Source organism: Vicugna pacos, chromosome 18, assembly GCF_048564905.1.
Source record: "Vicugna pacos chromosome 18, VicPac4, whole genome shotgun sequence".
NCBI classification, from domain to species: domain Eukaryota; kingdom Metazoa; phylum Chordata; class Mammalia; order Artiodactyla; family Camelidae; genus Vicugna; species Vicugna pacos.
Window position 1 is genome coordinate 31561597 of NC_133004.1, and position 24929 is coordinate 31586525.

Consider the following 24929-nt stretch of genomic DNA (forward strand, 5'->3'; position numbering starts at 1 on the left):
CACCTCAAGTTACTTCTGGTCTCTTCTGTTACTCAAACTGACCAGCTCCCTTTATACTGAAGCTGCTTTGGGGTAGTTTCTGCCCCCGGCAACCAAAAACATCCTAAATGAGAGAAATGGGTGTGGTATAAGCTCCTCTCTCACTGTAGGTGCACAAGCAGGGGTGGAATGGCCACCTGTGTTGCAGGCAATGGCAGGATTCGAGCATTAACAGGAGGTTGGACAACAAGGTCCCTCTACAGAGTTTTCTTGTTCTTAAGGATAAACTTCCATGATGTTCTTGGTGCAGTTTTAGGACTAGTTGTTACAATATCTAGGATGAATGCCAGAACCTCCCAGAAGGATATGTCAGCCCAACGATCATTGGTTTATCCAGGCAGGTAAGGTGCTGTCTGGTAGGTCCTTACTGTGGACAATATCCTACGCGACCTGACTTCTCGCCCCACTCTCCCGCACACTCCCTCTTCTTCTGTTCATTTCTTAAATAGAACAAGCATGTTCCAACCTCGGGGCCTTTGCACTTACTGTTCCTCCTCCAAACCTTTCCATAACTAGTTCCTTCTCATCTCAGCCCAGAGGTCACCTCCTCAGAGAGGCTAGATTGCCCCTGATTGCCAAATCTGAACTGCAAAACCCAGACCCCTTTAGTTTGCTACCGTGTCTTATTTTTATCATAGCACTTTTACAGTCTTAAGTGACCTTAAACGGGAACTTAAATTAAGATGACTCTTACCCAGAACCACACAAGGACATGCATGGAAATGTTCGTCACTGCTTTGCTCTGGTAACACGAGGTGAGAGCTAACTTGGGTGCCCAACACTAGGGGACTGGATACCAGGAAGGAGTCAGATGTAGTCAAACAAATGAGGAAAAAGCGGCATCAGAAGATTTCTGAGACATAGTGTTGAGGAGAAACAGCATGATGCTGCTTTTGTAATTAAAAAAGAAAACACACACGCTTAAAAATCAACATATATTTCTCCAAAATGCATACAGATTTAAGAATGCATTTCAAATATATTAGAGTGACTGCCTCTAGGGGAGCAATTAAATGGGAGGAGCAATGGGAAGTAAAGGGGCCATATCTGTGATAAATCAACTGCCTGGACCATGGATGTCCGTGTGTCACAAACAGAGAAGTGTGGTTAAGTCAGCTCTGTGCAGCTGAGGTCCAAAAATTAAAGAATGATAATTCAAATCCATCTTCTCTTTGCCTAAATAACTCCCACTTATCCTTCGTATCTCAGTGTATGACCTCCCTGGCTCAGACAGAACCCCCATTATGCGCCCTCCAGTGCCAAGGACCTCCGCTGATTCACCTCACCCGTCCCAAGTGCAATTTCACAGTTATCTCTGTCACTTCTGGGTCCGTATCTGTCTCCCCAACTCTACTCTGGTTCTGGGAGGGCAGTAAATACATTTTCTCTATTTCTCTGTCCTCCCCCTCCTCTTCCTCCTCCTCCTCCCAGCCTCTTTCCTCCCTCCCTTACATCCTGACACTGGATGCAGTTTCGGGCACTCTGCAGATTGCTGACGGCACAGAGGAGCGAGTGAAAACATTCACGAGAAACCCATCATCAGAGCCACAAACATGCGTGCAAGGGAGTCACACAGGCTCATATCGTGCAAATCACACCACACACACACTCAGAAAATGCGTCACAGAGCCATGCACAAAACACACACGAAAGACGTGGAAATGCACATCAGATATGCCCAGGTGTGCACCCACTCAGAGATGGGCACCACGCAAGGCACCGGCTTCCATTACTGTCAACTAACTCCAGCCTGACCCTCCTCCCCCACCTCCCGGACCGTCCCCAGGGGCACCTGCCTGCACCCTTCCCAGAGCAACAGGTGTCTCCCAGCTTCCAAAGGCAAACTTCATTTTCTATCCTGCCTGGTTTTTCCCTTTTAAGCACCCCTTTCCAACTCAGGCTCATGCCCAGGTTTCCTCTGGAAGCCTGGTACTTCCCTCCTGAGGACTGTTTCCAGAGCTTCCAGCTTAGCTGGAAAAGTGGATCAAGCTGTCCCCAGCCCTCCCACCTCCCCTACAAAGGCTAGCCTCCCAGTACCTACAGGAGATTTGGCAGGATAAACAGATAAAAGGCGGCCTGCTTTGTCATTTCAGAAAATGAAAACAAAGGGAGCGAGTCAGGAAGGGAAAGCAGATAAAGCTGGAAGTGTTTAGAGAAAGGTTTTCATGAAAGCCGGTCCAGATCACTGGACGCTTCCCTCTCTCCACCCTCGGAAAGAGAACTTGTGTGCGGTTACCCGGAGGCTTGTAGCCCCAGGTTTAATTAGAGCTCACACCCTAAACAGCAGGTGCCAAGGAGGCAGAATTTTATCTGCCCTGTCCCCAGCGCCTTGCACAGTACCTGGAAACCCAAAGGGCACTCGATAAATATTTCTGTTCTGAGCAACCAGGACAGAAACCTGTGGACATACACACCCTATCGTCAGTATTAAGTAAATGCTGACTGTGACAAGGCAGGGGTTTCTGTGTCTGTTATCACATTTAATCTTCACCGTGCTGTTAGGAAGGATCAGAGAGGTTTATTCACTGGCCAGAGGTCACACAGCTAGCAGGAAGCAGGTGCAGGATTGAAAAGCAGATCTTTGGTTTATTCATTCATTCATTCATTCGTTCTCCTAGTACTCACTGAGCACCTCCCGTGGACCAGGCCCTGCACTGGGCTCAGAGAACAAAATACTGAGCAAAAAGAGCATTCTCCAGGAATAAGGGTGGTGTTTTAAGAATTGGAAACATGTGGAATGATTGATTAAAATTTACTAGGTAGACTTGGTGGGATTTGGGGATTGGCTGCACATGTAAGGGGACACAGATGTAGTGAATGTGGAGAAGGGGGACTGTGAATTGTCACCAGCATCTTTATTATTATTATTATCATATATTTGCTAATACTAGGTGTCAGGTGCGGTTCTGTGTTAGTTCATTTATTCAGCTAATTGACTCACAGCAAGCCTGGGAGGCATGTACCATTGTTGTGCTAAAACAGAATTGAAAACAAGGTGGGATGAGGAGTAACTTGCCCAAGGAGACGCAGCTGGTAAACACTGTGGCTGCACAGCCCATGTGACAGGGCAAAGTGGAAGGAAGGACAAAGCGAAGGAGGAAGTGACGATGGGGCAGTATGAGGTCTCCTGTTATTGCTGTTTGATTCTTGGTGGATTTTTTTTTTAAGATAGAGAGACTTGAGCATGCCCAAGAAAGGACTGGCCAACCTCTGTGAAGACCAATGTGGCCCCAACTGGTAACATGAGAAGTGCACGTGCCCAGTGCCAAGTAATTCTGCTTCTGAGAATTTATGCCACAGATATCCTCGTATGTGTGAGAAACAATGTGTATGCGCCAGGGTAGGCATGGTAAAAGACTGGACAAGTCCAAATGTCATTGGTAGGGGGTCAAGCTGCCCAACAGAATGCCATATAGCAATAAAAAGGCTGAGAAAGATCTTTGTGTGTTGATATGAAATGACCTCCAAGATATACTAGGTGAAGAAAAGGAAGGCAGCCAACAGTGTGTAGTGCAACCACATACCCATGGAATTGCTCGTGTGCATTAAGAATCTCGGGAATGATCCACAGGAACTAGCAAGTTGGGTAATCTCCTGGAGGGAAACTGGGTTGGAATGACAAGGGTAACGGGGAGACCACCCTTAAGAATTTTTTGATTATATCACTGTATCAATCAAAACAAACTATGAAATTTCAGGCTGGGTTCAGCTGGGCTTGGGCACAGGCTGCATGTTGGGATCTGCGTGGTTGGCGGGGTCTGCTCCACGTCTCTGTCTCCGTGCCTCCTGGGGCATGATGACGCCCAAAGAGCAAAAGGAATAAGCAGAACAGGGAGTTACTCTCGAGACCTGTGCTCTGATTAGGCGTGCTGTCACTTCTGCCAAAGCCAGTCCCAAAGTCAAAGGTCAGAGACACACGCTCCACCCCGAGTGTCAGGTGCTTCAAAGGCACCTGACAGAGGCAGGAATGCGGGAAGAGGTGGAGACTCAGGGCCAATAATGAAACCCACCCCAGGAGGATATTGTCTAAAAATCCACATTATTTAAATGTAAAAAGATAATACACAGGCAAATGTATACACGCATGCACACTCAAATCCAGTGAGGGGGCACCAACAGACAGGGAGGGAAAGACTGAACGTCTCCAAGAAGAGGGCCCCCAGGAGCAGGGTCCTGGGAGGCGGGAGGGGACGGATCCAGAGCCCGGGGGGTGGGGAAGGGCTTGGGACAGGTCACAGTGAGAGAAAGAAAGGGTAGAAGAATGGGTGCAGAGGCAGGTAACTCGTTCTCCACGCAGCCAGAGTGGCCTTTTAAAAGGAGATCTATTTTAAAAATAGATCATGTGATTTTCCTGCTCAAAATCCTCCAGCAGCTCTTCACTTGAGTCAAGGGTCCATTAACCCAGGGAATCCCAGTTCTGTCAACCTCCACCCCAACCCCCAACAGAGTTGAAGCAGCAGAGACTCGGTGTTGATGCTAGAGGCAAGCATTGCCCAGGACCCGCGGCAGGAGCTGTCAGCCCTCCATATGTACCCCTTCCATCCCCGTAACCAGCCTCAAACACACCAGCTCCCAGTGAGCTTCCCTCCCGACAGCCAGCACCTGAACGTCTTTGCTGGCGGACTGCCTCCAGCCTGCTGGAGCCCACTTGGTCGTGTGCGCGAAGAGCCAGATGTGGCTGGGGACTTATTTCCCTCCTGCCCCCTGGACGTCTCTGGCTGCCTTTCCCCAGGCCTGGTCCCATGAGGAGGTGTCACTCACACTGTCTCCAGGGTCGCTCCATTCCAGGCTGTGTCCCAGGTTCACTCCATGGACCTTATCTGATTCCATCCTTGCCTTCCATCTTTGCTCCCGTCTCACTCCCTTGCTCCCCTACTGATCTTCCCTGGGGAGTGCTTCCCAGTAAAAACCTCACACGCAAAACTTCATCTAAGGGCCTGATTCAGAGAAACCGAACCTAGAACGGGAACCAGAGGAAGCTGGCCAGGCCATGCCCGCTGGGCTCCCTCGCCCATGCCCCTCTCTAAGCCTCCTCCGTAATTTCAGGAGACATATGCCGAGTGCCACTCGGGGCCGAGCCTCAGTCATTTAACTCAATCCACTGGCTCCCTGTGGAATCCATCTCTCACATTTTTTCCCCGACCTCCATGAAAAATGATTTACAAAGTCCTTTCTCTCTCTCCCTCTCTCTCTTCCTCTCTCTCTCTCTCTCTCTCTCTCTCTGGTTAAACTTGGGCAATGCTGTTCAAGGACTCCCCGAGATGTTTCTCTAACTGACAGCTTTATGGGGCACTAGCTGCTGATGTTATATGTGTCCTCAGATAGGCAGGTCTTTTTATACTGTGTGTCCCCATAAAAATGATTGGTTTTAAGTTGTTATTCTAATATTGCTGTGATTGTAACATTGGAGCCGACAGTCTCCAAAGGAGATGAGTATCAAGGGCTGATGAACAGAAGCAGGAGGTTCCGTTGGTCCACGGGGCAGGAGGACGAGGCTGGTGGGCACTGTCCGCCGGTGGGTAGGGGCTCAAAGCCTGTCGTTTTAATGTTATTGTAAAGATAATGATTAATGAGTGATAGCATTATAAATAATCAAAACTGCTCCCCTCAACTGGATAAAACCAGAAGGAGCTCCTTGTGGCCTGAGAGGTAGGGAGACGGGCAGAGTCCAGAATACGGATAGAAAAACACAGATACGCACAGAGGGACAGACAGAGAGGGATCTAGGCAGAAGGGGGAACTGAAGCAATGGGCTCAAAAAGAGACAGGGAGACAGAGATGAAGAGTACTAGAAATAAGGAGACAGGGAAAGAGAGTGCCATGGACGAAGGCCAAAGCTGATAGACAGGGACAGAAATACCAGACAGACAGACAGCCAGAGACACAGGCAGACGGAAGAGGAGCAGGAGAGGCCCGAGGGACCGGCAGAGGAGGACACACAGGCAGGACGACAGACCAGAGGCCAACATCACAGGCAAAAGGGAACACAGTGAGGAAGGCAGGCTGCAAGGCAGACGTTGAAGAGGAGGAGGTGGAGGAAGAGGAGGGAGAGGAAACAAAATGAAACCAAACCAGGCCGGCAGGCAGGGGAGTTCACTAGGGGAACAGAGAGGAGCGAGTCGGGGGGTTTAAGTGGGGGCTTAGGAGCCAGATGACCCGGTCCCAAGCCTGGTTCTGCCCCTTGGCCAGGAGCTGAGTGATCTCAGGCATGTTACTTAGACTTTCTGTGCCTCAGTTTCCCCATCTATAACGTGGGGCAGAGACACAGCTCCTGCTCAGCAACTTGTTTGTGGTCCCTGGCACCCTGGCATGCCTCCAGTGATAAAAAGCCCCTGGGATGGCTCCCCACCATGTCATGCCCCCATGGGATACCCTGAGTGTGGACCAGACCTAGTGACCAGCTTCTAATAAATAGGATACTGAAGAGGTAGTGAGATGTCACTTCTGAGATTAGGTTGCCAGCGCCTGTGACTTCCATTGCTGGACTCTTGCCATCTCTGGAGCTCTGACTCTGGGGAGAGGATGCAGCCACATTGTGGGTTGTCCTGTGGAGAGGTTCACATGGTAAGGGACTGAGGCCTCCAGCCAACAGCCTGTGAAAACCTGAGGCTGCCAACAGCCCCAGGAGTGAGCTCAGAAGGGGATCCTTGAGGTGTGGCCTCAGGAGAGACCCTCAGCTAGAGGATCTAGAGAAGCCAAACCCAGATTCCTGCCCCATAAACTAAGATAATGTTGGTTGTTTTAAGCCTCCATGTTTGAGGGTAATTTGTTATGAAGGAATTAATACCTGAAACAGATTTTGATTCCTGGAAGATAAGTCAGAGCGAGAAAGACAAATACCGTATGATCTCACTGATACACGGAATCTAAAACAACAAATTAAGCTCATAGATACAAAGAACAGATTGGGCACTGCCAGAGGCAGGGGATGGCGGTGGGCAAAATGAGTGAAGGGGGTGAAAGGTACAAACAAGTAAGTCTTAGGGGTGTAATGTACAGCACGGTGATGACAGTTAATTACACCACACTGCATATCTGAATGTTGCTTAAAGAACAGATCTCACCAGTTCTCATCACAAGAAGAAAAAAGTTCTCATCACAAGAAAAACATTTTTTGTTAACAATGTATGGTGACAGATGTGAACTAGACTGACTGTGGTGATCATTTCACAATACGTGCAAATACTGGGTCAGTACCTGGTACACCTGAAACTAATATGTTATATGCCAATTTTACCTCAATGAAAGAAAAAGAAAAATGAGGGAGAGGCTTTGAGAGCAGGTGCAACACAGGGGCTGGACGGATGTGAAGCGGTGTGCTGGAGAGAGCTTAAACTGCTCTGGACAGACTGTTACTGAAGTCTGGACCGTAAGGACATCGAGGGGTGAGAATCAAAAGGAAATGGGGAAACTGCACTGAGAAGGGATCTCGTTTTATAGTGACAGAAACCTTGGTGACATTCTTGCCTCGGTAACTCGCAAAGTGGGAAGTGTGCCCAGGAACCTGGTGGGCGGTGGGTGGTGTTGGAAGTGGCCCCCGCTTCCTCTTGCTGCTTCCAGTAAGATGTCAGTGGGCCCTCTGGTTTGTGCCGCCTGACATGACGGGCCAATCACTTCTGTGAATGCCCTGCTGCTGACGGAAAAACTGACCACAAACTGAGTGGTTTAACACAACGCAAATGTATTATCTTCAGTTCTGGAGTTTAAAAAGTTTGACATGGGTTTCAATGGGCTGATATCAAGGTACCAGCAGGCCTACATTCTTCTAGAAACTCCGAGGGGAGACTGTTTTCTCCAATGCTTTGCCTTTTTCGGCTTCCAGAAGCCACCTGCATTGGTTGGTCGTGTTCCATTCCTCCATCTTTAAAGTCAGCCGCGTAGCATCCCCAGTGTGCCTGCAACCCCTGCTTCTGTTGTCACACCTCCTTCCCTAACTCTGCTCGGACCTCCTGCCACCCTCTTATCAGGACCTCTGTGATGACCCTGCCCCCCCACTCCAGATAATCCGGGGTCATCTCCCATCTCAAGATCGTTAGTTTAACCACATCTGCCATCTTGCCTGTAAGGTAACACATTCGCTGGTCCCAGGATTAGACCGTGGATGTCTGGTGGGGGGCAGGCATCGTTCTGTCCACCACGCCGCTTTGCCAGCACTGATCCTCCCGTATTTTACATTTGAAATTATCTCCGTTCCTGACCAGGCTGTGAGCCCAACGTGGAGCCATCCAATGGAGTGACTTAGATTTTGCCCAGAGTCTAATATAGAGAGATTTGTACACAAGGCTTGACACAGCCTCTTACCAGTGACATGTCATCCAACTTTTCTAAACCTCAGTTTCCTCATCCGGAGGCTGGAAGACCAGCTCCCATGGATTTTGTGTGTCATGTTCACCACTGTAACACCAGCCCTTATGAGAGTCTGGAATCATACCAGGTGCCTAATAAAGATTTATTGAATGAATGAAAAACAGTACTTACTTCATAAAGCTGCTATGAGGATTTAAAGGATAAACGATACAGAACACACAGCACAGGGCCCAGCATGCAGCGGGCCCTCCACCTGTCAGCTCCGATGATTACTGGATGGAGGCGGAGAGAGGGAGAGTGTGGCTGAGACCAGATGTAGAGACAGAGACCACGGGCAGCAGGCAGAGACGAGAAGAGCGAAACAGGAGGAGAAGCACGAGGGACAGAGGCAGGGCACCCGCTCACCTTGTCTCCCAGCATCTGTGGGAGCAGCAGGGGCGCCTGCCTGGAGGCAGAGGCAGGACGGGGAATTGTTCCTACCAGGCCCCATCCTAGAATCAAGAAGAGAGAAAGAGAGACAAACAGATCCCCATCAAGGCTTGAGATAGGAAGAGAGAAGCGGAAAGGGTCCTAGAGCAAACTGAGAGCAGCTTCCAGGCCCTAGACTGTCATATCTAAATGATCATGTGATTTTCAAGCACTTACTATATGCTGGGCATTGTGCTATGTGCCGTATGCATGTAAATCCCCTTTATTCCTCTCAGCAACCCCATGGGGCTGGTGGTATTCTTACCACTGCCCTTTCACAGGTAAGGAAATAGAGGCACAGAGATGTTAAGTAAGTTGGCCAAGGTCACACAGCCAACAGGTGGTAAGGAGAAACTGAATCTCATGCAGATTGGCTCCAAATATTTTGTTTAGTTAAGAGTCACAATGTAACCTACATCAGTGGCTCAAAACAACAATCACTTCTTCTCTCACTCGCAAGGCTGCAAGTTGGCCAGGGCAGCTCTGCTCCAGGAGTCTCATGGTGAAGTCAGCCTTAAGAGGCAGTGACTGTCCGGGGAAAGCTTTTCCCGTGGCGTAGAAGCCCCCAGAGTAGCAAGAAATATATGAAGCCTCTTTAAGTCTTGGGCTCGGAACTCCCATGTTGCCCCTTCAGCCTACATTCCATTGGCCAAAACAAGTTCATGACCAAGCCTGACATCAAGGCATGGGGTGTGAGTATTTTCTGAACAACAGTCGAATCCACCGTAGCCCACGGGGAATCCTCACCCTTCTCCTGCCCCAGGTGGTCCCTTTCTGAACCGATCCCTCCTCATCAAGGTAATAAAAGTTAACACTTGCCACAGGGTTGCCATATGTTAAGTGCTTCACATACATTATCTCCCTTATCCTGACAACAATTTGAGCAGGAAAGTACACTTGTTTTTCTCCATTTTATAGATGAGGAAACTGAGGTTCAGAGAGGTGACAGTGTTCATCCAGGATAATCCAGGGAGTATCAGAGCCAGGATTTGAACCCTGAGAACCCAGCTCCAGGGTCTGAGATCTTAACTAGCTGCACTTTTTTGCCTCCCCAGACTTAACCCACAATTTGGGGACATAGGACTCACCTCTAAGGACTGAGAGTCCACATACTCCAGAATGAGAAGCCAGGAAAGAGTACAGGTTTCAGCTGAGTGCATCCTATCTCCGCACCTCAATTTTCTCATCTGTGAAATGGAGATGCTAACACTTTCCTGACACAAACTGTGTGAAGATTAAAGATGGTGCATTGTGCACACCTGGCACACGGTAAGCTCTCAACAGAGAGTAGCTGGTATTAGTAAAGACAGAACTAGGAGACAGTGACTCACACAGAGCATGCACCAAAGAGGCAAAGGGCTTTCTCCAGGACCCTTGCCATGGTTGTCAATGCCACACCCTGCTCTCCACCCCCTTTCTCTCCAAAAAAAACCCCAGCTGATCCACAGCCAGGGATGATTATGTCAACAGTCAACAGTGTCCGTTTTCTGAGTACTGCCATCTGTTATATTGACAGAGAAACAGCCTGTAGAGTGTTTCAAGCCCATTTGGCAAATGCAATTAATTTCCTCAGCATTAAATTGTCTTTTCCTAATTGTCCATATGGACACCCAGGCAGAAGGAGTAGGGGACAGAATGAAAAGCCTGTTAATGGTACTTCTTTGCCAGTGATGGGATGTTCCAAAGGTGGGCTCAAAGCTGTCCAGTCACTGCACTGGTAGCCAGACTAGGGTCCACCCACTTGTCACTCAGGCTGAGGAAACGCCCCAGGGCTCCTCCCAGGCATGAGTGTGCCCACCGCAGTGCAGTGGCGGCAGGATGCAGCGGCTCACCTGCCAGGTATTCTCTGAGCCACGTCCCAGGAGGTGTCAGATTCTAGGGCTATGGCATGCCTCTCCAAGCCTCAGGTCTTCAAGCTGCAGGCATATTTCCAATCACGGCCCTGAGCCAGCCCTGACCATACTGACAGAGTCGTCTCACCAGTAGACAGAGCTAGAGTGAGTCTCGCTGCCCTGGGCTGAGTGTCACACGTGCCTGGAGGGTGATTAATAGCTTATACCCACAGGGCCCCCACCTCTCCAAGCCCTGGCCTGGTCCACCCAGCTGTGCTTCTCTCTGAGTAGCTGCTGAGGTCCCCAAAACCAGCAAGCCTGGCCCAGGTGACAAACTTCCACCCTGAGGATTGCCCCTCCACCCACAGTCATGTTGTACCACGTGACCCTGATATGTGCACCCATGAGCCACCTAGCGCAGCTCCATCGGACCCTCTCTGTCCATGTGTCCCACATGGACTCCTGATTGCAAAAGACAGACCTGCAATTCAAACTGGCCCAAGCAAAACGGCAGTGCATCAGCTTATGTAAACAAAAACCCCAGGAGCGAAGAGCCCCAGGCTTAGCAGGATCCAGATTCTCAGAGAAATGTTACTGTCTGTCTTGACTCTGCTTCTGTCTGTGTTGGCTTTATCCTTTGATGGCACGAATGACCTCTAGCAGGTCTAGGCTAATATCCTACCACCCTTGCAACTCAGCACAAAGAGAAGGCGTCTCTCCCAAAAGTTCCGGCAAAAGCCCAAGGTAAGGACCTTACCTAGCTCACTGACCATCCCTTAAAAAAAAACCCACAGTGGCCAGGAGCTAGCATATGCTGGTTGATCCTGCCTAGATCACAGGTTCATTTCTGGAGCTGGAGGTGGGGGGAGGGGCAGGTTCCTGCCTCCACCACATGGATTCGGTGGCAGGGGAAGGACGAGGTGTCTCCAGAGGAAAATCAAGGCACAGCTACGAGAAGAGGGTGGACAGATGCTGGACCAACCCCAACAGACATTCTGCAATTCTCTTGGGAATCGGGACTCAGTGCTTGTCAACGTGGGCTCATCCCATGGCTGGAAATACAGGATAGGGATCTGTAAGACCATGATGTGTGCAGAGGCAGAGAAGGCCTGTCTGCAGAAAGCATGAAAAATAAAATAGAATGGACAGAAGAAAGCGGCAAGCAACAGAGTTCTCCCTGGATCACAGCACACTCTCAACTCCCAGTCCCTTGTGAGGCCAGACTTTGACAACCTTCCCGTTAACTCCAGGAGAGGAGAGATTGTGTCCAGCGTGTGTTTTCCCCAGGAAGCAACATCCCCATCTCCTTTTATGGAACCGTGTCCTCCTCTCCCAATGCATTGAGACTGACCCTCCCCCTAAATCCAGTGGAAGCCACGTGATCCAGGTCCAGCCAATCAGCTCATTCCATCCTTGTCCTGACTAGTGATCGGTTCAGAGACAAGCATATGAACAAAGCCAATGAGACTGGATTTCTTGGGCCTTTGTTGGAAACTCAGGAAGGAAGGCCATCTCTCTCCACGGACCACTGAAATTAAAACTGATATGACCCCAGGGTTGCTGAAAGCCATGACAGCCTGAGGAAGAGGCCAATGCAGAGGGAAGCAGAGACCGATGGAGGCATCTTCTGAAGACACTGTGTGAGTTTCTAGATCCAGCTGTGCCTGAAGGCAGACTCTACTCCCTGGGGCTTTGGGCTGTGCAAAGCATAAGTACCCTTTTTTGCTTAAGTAAGTCAAAGTCAAGAGTTTCTGTCACTTGTAGTCCAAAGAGTCCTGACTAACAGACTCTTTCCGGAGCCATTTTCCTCCCTTCAGTGCCCACGGTTTGCTTAGTCACCGTGCAGAAGCAGAGTGAAATCAGAAGACTGTTCGAAAGACCCTCCTGAGTAGGATCCTGAGAAGATTGTCTCTCCCCAGAGATCCTCAGTACCAGGCCCCAAATGCCGCCAGCTATCCCCGAGATCCAGCCTTCCCTGTTCCCGTCAAGTCTAAGGTGCAACATGACCCAGCAGCTCTTCCCAGGCCAAGTGGTGGCTCGTGGAGTTAAATCTCTTCCAGGATCAGGGACAAAGTCTCTCTTTAGCATCTATACCCAGGCTTCCTTCACTAACACTCACACCACGAATGAGAATAAATACTGTTGAGATGCTAGGGCACTGCCTGATTCTTCTTGTCTCCTTGCAGGTGAGTCATAGAGGGATACTGGTCGCTGGTCATCCTCCTGCTGACCCCTCATGCCACTAAACGGACAACATGGGTCATGTTCTGCCTGATTCATGGAATCAGCAGTCATCAGCATTCTGCTCCTGCTACACTCCTCCCACCCAACTGGAGCTCTTGGAACCAAAGATTGCCAGAATACACCAGAGGTGTGTGTGTGTGTTGTACCTGTTAGGAGATATTGGGGTGCATGTGCTGCAAAGAGCACACAGTCTTTGAAGTCAGATCTGGGGCCACAGGCAAGTCACTTAACCTTTCTGAAACTGAGTTCCCTCCTTTGTGAAGTGGCGGGAACAATGCCTGGCTGACAGGAGTACGTCAGGAATAAGTGAGAGGCAAGGAAGGAAGGAGGGGGCAGGGAGGGAAGCGCCCAGCACAACACGCAGCATATTACAGATGCTCTCTGGGTACTCTCTCATGCCCTCCTACCGCGTCGCCCATTTTGCACCCAGACAACCCAGCCACTTCTGTAGTTTTCCCGGGGTTTGACTTGTCCAGTCCAGACTCCACCCTCCTCGCCATCAGCCCAATTACTCTGCAGCCACGCACCCTGGCTCACCTCCCAGAGGTACAGCTGTATTGCTGCCAAAGAGAAAATGAAGTACCCTTGTGATGGTCCCAAGCCACGGGAATCTCGGGGATAACCTCTCCGATGCAGTTTCACCTTCATCCCCAGAAGCCTTCTCATCCTGCCCGGAAACCTGGGGCATGTGCTTCCCAGCACAGCCCTCCAACCTGCCCCCTGAGACGGCTGGCAGTAGGAACAGATGCTTCTGTTGAAGGAACGCCTGTTACATCAGGTTGCAAACTGGTGCAAATGCAGTCTAGCCGACAGGTGTGTTTTGTTTGGCCTGAAAAGCGTCTAAATATTTGAGTAACTTGCTAACATTTAAATATCAAAAAAATCTTACACCAAAATTGGTGAACAACCTGAGGACCTGGATGCACGGAGCCAGTGGTGGCAGCCCCTTCTGACGGGCATGCGCGCCCATTTGCCATAGTCTCCACCCGCCTGGCCCCTTCAGGCATTTGGATGCAGGACTTCTGAGGTGATAACAATACATTCAGATTAGAAAAGAAGAAATGAAACTGCCCCCATTTGCAGATGGCATGATTATCTGTATAGAAAATTCCAAGGAATCTATACACACACACACACACACACACATACACTCAAACTCCTAGAACTCAGAAGTGAGTTCAACAAGGATGCAGGACCAACACACAAAACTCAATGTCTGTATATTAACAATAAACAGAAACTGGAATTACATACCATTTACAGTTGCTCAGAAAAATTATATGCTTAGGAATCAATCCAGCGAACTGTGATAGGGATTGTATGCTGAAAACTACAAAATGTTGATGAAAGAAATCAAAGAAGATCTAAGTAAATGGAGAAATGTACCATGTTCACGGATTAGAGGACTCGACATAGTAAAGGCGTCAATTCTTCCCAGATTGACATACCGGTTTAATGAGATGCCCATTGGGATCTCAGCAAGTTTGGGTTTGTTTTTTTTTTTTTGTAGATATAAGCAAGCTTGTCTTTAAAATTATATGTAAAGGCAAAGGAACTGGAATTTGAAAACTTTGGAAGAGAAGAATAAAGTGGGAGGAATCACATGACTGACTTTGAAGACTCACTCTAGAGGTGCAGGAATCAAGACAGCGTGTTCCTGGCAGAGGGACAGACGCAGAGATCAGTGAAACAGACAAGAGAACCCAAGCTCCCCCGTCCACACGCAGGTACGGCCGCCTGACTTCTGACAGAGGTGCAACGGCAAATCAGTGCAGGAAGAGTACAGGCTTTTAAAAATGGTGGTAGAGCACCTGGACACCCATAGGAAAAACTGTAATAACAAATTCTATGAGTGAAGAGATGTTACTCTGTTTCCTTCACAGCTCTACCCAAGGCACCTAAAATAGCAGTTGGCACCTGGTCTTTAATCAATATTTGTGGAATGTTGCATAGTTATAAACGATACCATTTTTTTTAGCACTGTGTCCCAGGGCTGGGTGTTATTATCTCCCTGTGACAGATGGGAAATCTGAGCACAGAGAGGTCAGGAAACACGCCCAGTATCTCACAGCAGAGGAAGGAGAGCCAATATCAGACACACATGCCATCAACCCCTCTCTGCCTACTTTCTGTCAATGAAAAAACTCAAGTTCAGAGAGACTGCGTGAATTTTTCAGGCCCCACAGCTAGCAGGAGGCAGAGCCGTAATTCGATCAAGAATCTGCCTGACCCCAGGACACCTGCCACTGCTTCCCGAAGCCTTCCTGGCCACAAGTCCTCAGACTGGCAGGTGAGCCACACCGCCTCTCTCAGCAAACCCTCCCCTCTCCCCATATTTGCTCAGAGCCTGTTGGCATATGTGGCTTAAACACCAGGGCTCCCAGTGGGGCGCAGTTCATCGAGCTGGTTCATTTATTCATTAACTTGTTTTCCATATTTCCAAACAGAACATGGCCATTCCAGGCAAGGCAAATCAATATCATGCTCCAGGATTCATCTTCATTCCCCCTACATCCCTGCGCTATCCTGGGTGCTCTTCACCCAGCCTCCTCCTACTGGGTTCCTGGATGCTGACGAATAGGAGTCTTGGAGGCAGCCACGCTACATCAGCAGATTAAATCATTAATATCTGCATCAGTCATTCTTACCAGCCTCCTGCACCCCAAACTCGTCACACCCTCGTGTTGAGCTCACTGCTAGTGATGCAGGCGGACACAGTCTCAAGATGAAATCGCCACTTCTGAGATTTTATTGGCTGCAAGCTTGGAAGTATTGATTTTTTTTTCCTTCTGCTTTTCTGAAATCAGGTATCCTGCCCAGAGTTGCAGAAATGATAGAGAGGGGGGCTGAATATGGACTTGCTGATTTTACTGGCTCCATTTGCCACAGGGCTTTCTTGCTTTCCTAGAAAGGTTTCCTCACATTCATCTGGTAGTCACAATTTAAAATGAGGCACTTAACTATCCGCCAACCACTGCTAAGCATCGCTCAAGTGATACTCCCTAGGGCTTCCCAGCAACCCAAAGGGGTGGGAAGTATTACTAGTTCTTTTGCTGGGAAAACTGATTTTCTGAGCTTTCCCCCTGATTTCAGGGAACTTGAACTCAGGTATGCCTAACTTCAGACAGTGGGTTCTCTGCTACCCACCCTCATTAGCACCAAGAGGGGCACAGGCAGAAAGATAACAGATATTAGGTGTTATAGACTGAATATAGTGTGCCCCAAAGTTCATAGGTTGAATCCCTAACCTCTAGTGTGATGGCACTAGGAAGAGGGACCTTTGGGGGTTAGTAGGTTCAGATGGGGCCCCCAGATGAGATTAGTGTCCCTAAAAGAAAAGGAAGAGACCAGCATGTCCACACTTTCTCTCTCTCCACCATGGAACACACGGTGAGAAGGTGGCCATCTGCAAACCAGGAAGAGAGCCCTCATCCGGAACCTGACCATGCTGGCCCCCTGATCTAGGACTTCCCAGTTTCCAAAACGGTGAAAAAAAAAATCTGTTGTTTCAGCCATCCAGTCTACAGTATTTAGTTATAGCAGCCCGAGCAGATTAAGACATCACAGGTAGCACTATACCCCAGAGCAGGGCTGCAGGGCAGCCCAGGGCAGCAGAGAAGAGGAGGGCAAGATGCTGGAAATCAGAGCACAGTGTGGATTTGCCCACAGGTGAAACCACAAACCTGAACTTCCCCATCCTTCAAAGCAGGAGAGAATGGAAAGTATTTCTTCTTAAGTTCCACAAGGTTTAACTTTATCTCTCAAGGATCAGATAATAAATATCCAAGGCTTTGTGGGCCGTACTGTCTCTGTCACAACACTCAACTCTGCTGTTGTAGCATGAAGTGGCCACAGACAGTAGGCAGATGAATGGGCATCGCTGCATTCCAGTAAAAGTTTATTTACAAAAACAGGCAGTGGACCAGATTTGCCCTGCAGGCCATAACCTCCTGTCCTGGAGGACTGGGCTTTAGGAGCAAGTGTTTGTGATTTCTAGACCTGTGATGCTGACCTCCAGGATGCAGGAAATGTCAGCACAGGGAGGGGAGAAGCAAAGTTCACATCAACGTGGCCAGATAAAACACAAAACCTCTTCCATGCAGTGGAAGCCAAACTAGAATCAGGCAGGCAGAAAATAAGTCTAATAATAATACAAGTACAAGCAAAAGTCCTTACAGTGGTCTGCAAGATGCTCGTGGTAGTCTCCCTCACCTCCCACCCACACTACCTCTCTGATCTCCTCTACTGCTGCTCCTCCCCATGCACACCCTCTCAGCCACACTGGCCTCCTTGCTCCTCCTCAAACATCCAAGCTTGCTCTCACCTCCCAGGTGAGGCCATCCTAGACCAGTCAGCCCCATGAACAAGTCCAGTCAAGCTCAGCCAAGCCTGATCCAGATCAGCAGGACAACACAAGCAAACTGTTGTATTCTTACTAAGAAATAGGAAATCTTACTGATTTTGAGTCGCTTCCTTTTGGAGTTCTTTCTTACACAGCAATAGCTAACTGATACAAGAAGCCATGCCACCAACTTGCTGTATGACTAATAAAACCATTCACTCTGTCTGGTCATCAAATTCCTCATCAGGAAAATAAGAGCACCATAAAAATTTTATTCCTTCCTTTGCCTCATGTTTCAGCAATATTTGGGAGTGAGCTACAGTGCTAAATATTGATTTACAATATTGTGTTAGTTCCAGGTGTACAGCAAAGTGATTCAGTTATACATATATGTATGTATCTATCGATATTCTTTTTTTATTCTTGTCCATTACTGTTTATCAGAAGATACTGAATGTAGTTCCCTGTGCTATAAGGTAAATCCTTGTTGTTCATCTATTTGATATATAGTAGTGTGCATCTGTTAATCCCATACTCCTAATTATTTTTTCCCCCTCCTCTGCTCTTCCACTTTGGTAACCATAAGTCTGTTTTCTATGTCTGGGAGTCTCTTTCTGTTTTGTAAATGAGCTAATTGGTACTATTTTTTAGATTCCACATATAAGTGATATCATATAATGTTTGTCTTTGTCTGACTTACTTCACTTAGTGTGATAGACCCTAGGTCTATCCATGTTGTTGAAAATGGCATTATTTTCTTCTTTTTATGGCTGAGTAGTAGTCCATTATATATATATATAAGATCTCCATGCTCTCCATCCCCATGGACATGATCACGGGCCCAGGCCACCATCACGTCTTGTCCACGTTTCTGCAAGAGCCTCCTTACCAGTTTCTCTGGCTCTAGTGACCCCAGTCCAGCCCATCCTCTACACTGCTGGCAGAGTAATTCCTTCTGAAACACAAATATGAGCCTCTCTTTCTCCTGCTTAAAACACTTCAATAATCTCATGGCCCTCAGATACGGTTCAAATCCCTTAACAGGTTTCGTGGACCCTTCGTGACCTGGTTCCTGTTCACCTCTCCAGCCACACCTCACCACTCTGCAAGCTTTAGCCTAGTGACTCTACCCTGGCTGAATACTAGCATGACCCCACCCCCAGAAATAACGATTTACATGGTCGGGGATGAGGTGCAGGCACTGGTATTTTTTCAAAGCCCTCAGGTGCAGCTGGAGCTGAGGGGCACTGCCTGAACCCATCAGAATGGCTGGGAGGTCCACACAACTCCACATTGTCCCACTCTGTGCTTCCCCATCCCTGCTCCTGCAACACCTTCCTCTTTCTTGGTTTCAGTGTAGGGTGACACCTCCTTATCCCTTAAAACCCATTTCCAGGGAACCTCCCTGACCCCAGCTTCCCAGTCTGAGCTAGAAGTGTTCCTCTGAGTTCCCACAGTCCCCTCAGCTTAATCCCATCAGGCATTCACCACACTGATATTAACTGTCTGCACCACCTCAGATAGGTGGTGGCCTTCCTGGGGAACCTTCCTTCCTCCAATGGCAGGGCCTTCAGTGTCTCCTTCATTAGATGACTCAACACAGGCTCCTTGAATGGATGAATTCATGAGCGAAAACAGGAACTTGATTGTCTTTTCACTGCTACCCCCTCCTCCCCTAGTCAATGCCAATGCACATAGCAGGTGCTCAAGAAATGCTTGTCGCGCAGATTAATAAATCTCAGACACGAGAGATGAGCCTCCATGCTGTCCTCATCTTTACAGGAGAGCTCTGGGGAGCAGAGACAAATCAAATTAAACTTCCTACAGTTGTGCTAAAATGGAATTTGCCAAAGACGTCCTGAGAAATGGATTTAATTAGGCCCGTTAATAGGGGAATCATTGGTGGCTAAGATTTAAAGCTGAGGCTGGAAAAGCTATCGATAATTTTACCATTTTAAATTATATAGGAGGTTATTTCTCACTCCTGCCTTAATTGTAAGAACGCAACTCGATGAAACCTCAGCTTTGGAGGGAAATAAGGCCAAGGTAGAGGCAAGATCTGATACTTCACTGAAACGGAGCATCAGAGGATCACAGCCGAGCTCAAGGGACTCAGCCCAGGTGTGCTGGATGCAGGGCAAGGGGACCAGTGGCACTGCACAGCCAGATCTCATTACACTAACAATTGTCAGTACAACCCAAGGTGGCTTTTAATTGCAAGAAACATCCAGGAGAGGGAAAGGTGCCAGCGGTCGGTCTCTAATGACGGCATGAAATTCTGCATAGGTTTTCAGAGACCCACAGATTTCTTGCATTCCATTCCCCCATTAGGCAGTTTTAGAGACCTGAGTTCTAACTGGTTCCACAATCAGATCCTGGACGGGACACGCCCTTCTTCTTTAGCTCACTGCTGTTGGAAACACTCAGCTGTCGCCAAATTATGGAGCCAAATAAAAACAGCTCAGTTTCGGTTCTAGCTTCCTTCGGATACAGAGACCCTTGAATACCCATTGGAAGTCCGTCTGTTCTCTGGCGACTCAGGAAATGAGTCTTGATACATAATAGGGCATCACTCATTCTACAAATCTTTGTGGAGCGTAACTGCGTATCAGGCCCTGTCTGGGTAGAGCTGGGACTAGGGTGAGGCAAGTGAGGAAAAATTGAAGAGAGCAAAAAAACTCAGGCATCAAGATCATCTATTTTTCAATACAATATTATTAAAAACAAGAATTAATGCAAATATATATAGTGAACAAACAGCAAAATTTTAACCAAGGACAAGATCTAAGTAAGGACTTAAGTCCTTGCAGGACCTGCCTCTCCTGCTTCACTGCAGCCCCAGCCCTGGTTCTAGGCACTGGGGATACATCAGTAACTGGGCAGAACCCCTCCCTCACATAAATGCTCAGGTGGGTGGGAGACAGACAATGAACAAAATAACCACAGCAAGTATATGGCAAGAAATAAAGGAGAGAAGGGGACCGTCCACAGTAAACATCTCAAAACCACCTCCCCGATTCAGACTTTCCACTTCCTGGTGTAGGAGAAAGGACAGGGACTGCCAGGTCAGTCGGAGGGACAGATCCCAGCCCCACCAGCCACCCACGCTAGGTCTCAGGGCGCTGCAGTCACTTGCTTCCCAGGCTTTATTCTTGCATTCTGCAGCCTAGGAATGGAAAGGTGGAAGTTCATAACAAAGACAACTTCTGTGCGCACTCTGCCTGCAGCCCTGTGCTAAGCTCATTAAGTTCATTTCCTCATTTAACCCTTGCTGCAATCCAGTGACAGTGGCTATTTCTATGGCGTGGAAAGCTGACACCTGACGTTGAACCCAGGGGAGAGCAAGGCTTTCAAGTTCTTCAGGCCAAGTTCCCAGCCATAACGCTGCACACCTCAAACAGAAGCAGGGTTCTGCGCCTAAGTGGCCTGGAGCAAATCCCTGGGTTTCTTTCTGAGCCTTACTGTCTTCATCTGCAGAATGGGCATAACAACACTTCCCACCTGTCAGGACCAATGAAGCCAGGCGTCTGGTATACTGTGAGGGCCCTGTAAATGTGGACACCCCGCCTCCCCCTCGGCCCTGCCCTGGGCAGTGATACCCGTCTCCAAGGCAACGGGGCAGAATCAACCAGTGAAGTTCAAATGCATCCCATTTCCTATTTTCCTGACAGCCTATTTCATGGATCACAGAGACCCAAGTACAGCTGCTTATTCAACAGAGGAGAGAATGAATTCATTTTCATTCCTTAATACCCGATGTGACCTATTCTCTGTTGATCTCTCCTTTCCGAGGCTCCAGCCCTTCCCGTGGACTTTCAATTTGGACAGAGAGGGGGACTGTGCAGTCGGTAATGACAGAATGTCCTGCCCAGAGGATGCTGGGAGCCGCATCAGTGCCATGCAGTAATAAGTCCAAATGAAAGATATTATGTCACCTCATTTGAATTAAACAGATGAACTACAGTCCTAGACTATTAAAAATGAACCAATCTGCTGGACGGCTTCCAAGTGCTCAGTGCTCAGCACCCCCTAAAAAAGTGCCTGGCTCCCACAGGGTTTTATATTCTCATTTTCTGCCAGTAATTCCTCCTCTCTGCAAACAGGGAGGAATAAAGTGTGCAAAAGGCCGGCACCCATCGGCAGTGGCCACTTTCCACGGGCAGCCCTGCTATGCTAACTCAGGGCCAGCCCTGCCCTCATTGGGGCTCCCTCCCCTGGGCTCCTGGGAGCGGGGCAGCCTGGCATGGAGGGTGCTCTGGGAAGCACCAGGGAGCCACAGGGCCGGCAGCCAGGGCTGGTCTGCGGACCAAGTAATGATCAACTGCCCCCAGCAATGTTTTCTCCTCTGATTTCTGGGGAGCTCCCCGCCTGCACCCCAAAAGCCCAGGGAGGGAGGCAAGTTGACAGCATTGCTTCCCTTTACAGATGGGGAAACCAAGGCGCCAGAACCCAGAGCGCTTGGGGTCACATCACTGAACCCAGCATGACTGGGAGGGAAGGCCCCTGGGTCGTGCTTCTGCTCCCTGTCTCCCACTGTGCACCCCCCCTTCCACAGCACAAGTGGCCTCTCCCTCAAGCTCTGCCACCCCATGCTTCATGGCCCGGGCACCATTTCCCTCTCTGAGAACCTCTGTCCCCATCTGCAAACCTGTAATTCCCCGGTGCCCCTCACAGGTAGACTGGACTGGGAGCCAGAAGACCAGGCTGAATCCCAGCTCAGCCGCTAACAAGCCGTGCAGTTTTAGGAAATCTTGTTCTGCTCACTGAGCCTCAGTTTTCGCATCTGTAGCTTGGGACTTAATAACTAAAGGCTGATCTCCAAAGCTCCTCTGCTCTGACATCCTACCCTGCCCCCAACCAGAACCCCATCCAACATGCAGTTAACATCCTCCTGGCTTTAGAGCTCAGCACCTGGGGGCACGAGGTAATTCTGCTTTCTCATTTAATCCACTCCGGTGTGCCCTATGTTGACGATAAAGAGGCTTTATACCAAAACTGAATAACAATAGTAATTAAACCTACTCAGCTTTCCAAGTGTCAGTCGTGGCTCTAAGTGTTTCGCATCTACTCATTCAGTAGAACTTTATGGAACGCTTGAGCCTCTTCCAGGCACTGGAGATGCAGCAGCGGCAAGGCACACGCCCCCTGACCTCAAGGATGGTGAGAGCCGACGTCTCCTGGCCCTGTTTCTCAGGGGAGGAGACTGGGCTGAGAGGGTGTGGATAACCTGCCCAGGTGCAGAGCTGCAGGGGCAGAGCCTGGGACCCAGCACCCAGGACTTGCGAGTGTTTAGAGCCGAAAGACTGGCACACTGGGGCTTCTGAGAGTGCACTTCCCACGTCCTGCGGTCTAGCCGACGGCTCGCAAGCTTGAGTGTTCTTAAGGATGTCTGACGGATGAAGCGGGCTTTCAGGGGTCATTTAGCCCATAGCTGACTTCACCTCTGGTTAAGACGACGGACTCACCCCAGTTTGCTCAGCACTGTTCCTCTCTAAAACTGAAAGTTCCATCTGCCCGAAGCCCCCTCAGTCACACGCTGAATTGAGACTTTAACACCCACGTGGGGCTCCTGCCCTGCCTGTTTCGTGCTCAGCACCCTCTCCCAGCAGGGTCTCCCCTGCTCCTCTCCTGAGACCCACACCCTGACTGAGGCCGACAAGGCAAACGGGTCTGACATCCACTCTGGGGGGTTTAACCTCTCTGGGCCCAGCGGCCTGAAGCCCCCAGGAGTGTGAGACCTGGCATTCTCTCAGACAGCTTTCGGGTCCGGATCTGGGAGTTTTATGGCCAAGGTCCATTTTACATCATCTCTCGGGGCTTCTAGTTTATCAATCCATTTCCACTTCTTCCCTACAACTCCGGGGTAACACAAGACAAGTACCTAATACTAAGCATCTATGGAGTGCCGACTGTATGCCAGGCTGGCCTCCTGGAATCCTCACTGCAACCTAGAACAAGCCGCATCACCATTTGCAGATGAGGCAAGGCGAGCAGACTCCACTGATGCCCCAACCCGTCTTTTGACCCCCAGGGTACAGATGGGAGCTGACTGATGGCTTCTCACCCAACTGCTTCCCCAACTCTCCTCCCTCTCCATCCCCTCCCCTCCTCCCTCCTCCACCTCCAGGCTTTCACTAGCATCACAGAAGTTGCTCAACCTGCTCAGGAGAAATAGGAAGTGCGCCCCAGAGGGGACAGGAGCAAGCGGCTAACCCCCAGCCTCTGAGAGGCCCCAGCAGCCCCGAACCCCAAGCCAGCTGGCTACACTCTCAATAAACACCCCTTCATCAGCTTTCCTTCCCTCCCTGTCTTCCCACCCATCTCTTCCCTGGGTTTCTTGGAACCACCTCCCAAACAAACTACTAGTACCCAAGTCATGCCTTAAGGTCTACTTTGTGGGGAACCCAAACTGAGACAGAAAGGTTAGGTAACTTGCCCGAGATCACACAGCTGGTAAGCAGCGGCAGATCCTGGATTTGAACTCAGACATCCTGCTTCCTACACCGAATGAATTGGTCGATGACTCTGTTGCACAGGTCCCATGCTTGATCTGGGAATCCTCATCCCCCTCCCCACTTTTCAGGCAGCTTCTCCTCCCTCCTCCCTTCCCCTCCCCACCCTCCACACACCAAGTCCACAATGAAGAACTTCCGAGACAATTCTTTTGCCCCAGATCACAGGAAGCTGGGTGACGTGCTCTGAGTAGAGAGTGAGTGCATCCTGGTGACATTCAGCTCCCCGAGAGGCTCACTCCTTTTCAGCCACCCCAGCCTCCTTCCGGTCCCTGTCCCACCCAAGTGGCTCCACTCTGTGCCCACATCTTCAGCTGAAGCTGAACATTCTGGAATGGCCGTGTTTTATGACCAAATAATGTAGGCAACAGATAACCCTTACTCCAGCCCTAAGCTGAACCTCATGGAAACATGCCAATAGAAGACGAGGCCCAAAGGATGCCGAGAAGCAGCTGCTCTGTACGTTATGTGCAATTAAAACAAATAGAAGATTTCATAGTCTGTTTGGGAGGAGCCTTCTCAGAACTCCTCCAGGGAAATGTCATGGGAAAGAGACACTTAAACGAATGTTTACTGCAGGGGAAAAAAAAAGGAACATAACCTAAATGTTCATCAATAGAATGGATGAATTATGACATTCATCAATGGAATACTCTAGCGTAGTGAAAATGAACTTGAGCTACACATGTAACGACAGAAGAATCTCACAAATATAATGTTGAACATAAGCAAGTTGTAGAAGGCTGTATAAAGAATGCCACTTATATCAAGATTAATAGCACACAGAACAATTCCATGCTGGTTTAGGGATACTTCAAGTATAAAGATGTGCATCAGATTCAGGATTGCCATGGGGAGACACGACGGGGAGGGGTAAATGGGTTTTAGGCTATGTCAGCAATGTCTTATTTCTTGAATGAGTGATGAGCACATGAATATTCACTTTATTGTTTCTTTTTTTTTTTATGCCTTAAGTAATTTTAAAAGTAGGGAGGAACTCAACCATGTGGCCACCTAGAGGAAGAACGACCTTTGTCTCTGGACAGAGCACCCCTCCGGGCCATGGCTGAGCTGGTTCTCTTTGTCTTGTCCTTGGAAGAAAGTATAGAGTCCCAGGTCCTGCTGCCAGGCACCCAGGTCACCCCAAGAGACCATCCATTTAAGCTCTGAGTCCTTGAAACCCAC

The 24929-nt window shown here is 49.2% G+C and overlaps 1 long non-coding RNA gene across 2 annotated transcripts in view; it reads right to left on the reverse strand.

Annotated features, from left to right (window-relative positions):
• Nucleotides 1-767: 767 nt before the first annotated feature.
• The window catches only part of LOC140687097 (uncharacterized), a 48884-nt gene continuing 24722 nt past the window's right edge, over nt 768-24929 (reverse strand). Inside the window, exons 1-3 of one of the 2 annotated variants that reach the window (XR_012061191.1) lie at nt 23862-24007; nt 6460-6584; nt 768-892 (exon numbers count right to left, since the gene is read on the reverse strand). This is a non-coding gene — a long non-coding RNA (uncharacterized lncRNA). Of the gene's footprint in view, nt 893-6459; nt 6585-23861; nt 24008-24929 lie in introns of those variants that run through there. The other variant, XR_012061192.1, reaches the window with a different exon arrangement.